Here is a 2,030-nt window from a genome sequence, read left to right on the forward strand (position 1 = left end):
GCTGTTGTGAGTAGTGCTGTGATAAATATGAGTATACATGTCTCTCTTGTATGTTAAGTTACACTCTTGTGGATATATGCCTGAGAGTGGTATCGCAGGGTCATAAGTAGGTATATTTTTTGTTTTTGATGAATCTCCAAGTTAATTCCCATAGTGGTTGCACTAATTTACATTCCCACCAACAGTGTCCTACATCCTTGCCAGCATTTGTTGTTGTTTTCTTTTTTCTCTTCCTTCCTTCCTGTTTATTTTTTGGTGGCACTGGGGGTTGAATTCAGGGACCCATGTTTGCTGGCAAGCACTTTTACCATTTGAGCCACTCCAGCTGTCCTGTTGTTGTTTGTTTTCTTGATGATTGCCATTCTCATGATAGTACGATAGAATCTCAGTATCTTTTGGTTTACACTTCCTTTCATGGTTAAGGATGTTGAACATTTCTTCATGTGTTTATCAGTCATTTGCTCTTCTGAAAACTGTACAATTCATTTGCCCATTTACTGGATTATTTGTTCTTTTCATTTTAATATTTTAGGCTCTTTCTATATTCTGGATATGACTCTTTTATCTAATGAATAGCTGGCAAAGATTTTCTCTCTGTTCTGGTAATTGTTTCCTTTAATGTGAAGCTTTTCAATTCGATGCAGTCCCATTTGTCAATTCTTACTCTTACTTCCTGGGCAATTGGAGTCCTATTCAGAAAGCAATTGCCTATGTATATGTCTTCTAGTGTTTTCCCTATGCTTGCCTGTGGAAGTTTCAAAGCTTTGGCTTTTACATTAGGACAAGGGTCCTAATGTAAATGTAAATGTAAATTCATTTTTGAATTGATTTTTGTACAGGGTGAGAGATGGGGATCTAATTTCAGACTTCTGCATGTAGGTAATCAATATTCCAAGTACTATTTGTTGAAGATGCTGTCTGTTCTCCCATTTTGGGGGGGGGGTGGCACTAGGATTTGAACTCAGGGGAGCATTTTACCACTTGAGCCACTCCACCAGCTGTCTGTTCTCCAATGAGTGTTTTTGGCTACTTTTGACAAAAATCAGATGGCTGTAGCTATATGGGTTATTTTTGGATTATCTATTCTGTTCCATTGGCCTTTGCATCTGTTTTTGTGCCAGTAATATGCTGTTTTTGTTACTATGGCTCTGTAGTATAACTTGAAGTCTGGTATTGTGATACCCCAGCATTGCTCTGTTTGCTCAGGATTACTTTTGCTATTAGGGGTCTTTTCTATTTCTGTATGAATTTTAGGTCAGATATATCTACTTCTATGAAAAATGACATTAAGTTTTGATGAGAATTGCATTGAATCTGTAGACTGATTTAAATAGTGTAGCCATTTTCACAATCTTAATTCTGCCAACCATTAACATAGAAAGTTTTTCCATATTCTGGTGTCTTCTTCAATTTGTTCAAGGTTTTACAGTTTTCTTTATGGAGGTTTTTCACCTTCTTGGTAAAGTTTTTTTTTTTAAATGGAATTGTTTTCCTAATTTATTTCTTAGCCTGTTCATATATAGAAAAGCAATTGGGCTGGGGGTATGGCTCAAGACATAGAGCATCTGCCTAGCAAGTGCGAAGCCTTGAGCTCAAGCTCCAGTACTGCCAAAATAGATAAATAAATATATAATAGTTCCATATTTGGGGTTTTGAAAAAATGCATAAATTGTATCAAACTTCTATATATAGTTCTCTTCCTCCCCAGTTTTGAGGAACCAGGTTTGCTAAAGTAATTGTGATGATAGGAACATATTAGCCACAGAAGCTACCCAAGTAGCCCATTTTATCCTAGTGCAGTGTAAAAAAATAAACTAAAAAGAAAAGCTACTTATTTTGTATGTTAATTTTATATCTTTGCCACATTGCTGAAAGTGTTATCATATTTAAGAGTTTTTGATGGAATCGTCAAGGTCTTTTAAGTATAGGATACATCCTTTGCAAATAGGGAAAACTTGACTTCTTTCCTGATTTGGATCCCTTTTATTTCTTTCTCTTGCCTTATTGCACTAACAATTCCAATACTATGT

General features: G+C 35.7%; 1 non-coding gene across 1 annotated transcript; it reads left to right on the forward strand.

The window, feature by feature from the left end:
- The first annotated feature begins 1,672 nt into the window (after positions 1-1,672).
- LOC141423692 (small nucleolar RNA SNORA66) lies at positions 1,673-1,802 on the forward strand. The gene has a single exon (XR_012448519.1). It is a non-coding gene; the product is annotated as a small nucleolar RNA SNORA66 (small nucleolar RNA).
- The last annotated feature ends 228 nt before the right edge of the window (positions 1,803-2,030 follow it).

Source organism: Castor canadensis, chromosome 5, assembly GCF_047511655.1.
Source record: "Castor canadensis chromosome 5, mCasCan1.hap1v2, whole genome shotgun sequence".
Taxonomy (NCBI): domain Eukaryota; kingdom Metazoa; phylum Chordata; class Mammalia; order Rodentia; family Castoridae; genus Castor; species Castor canadensis.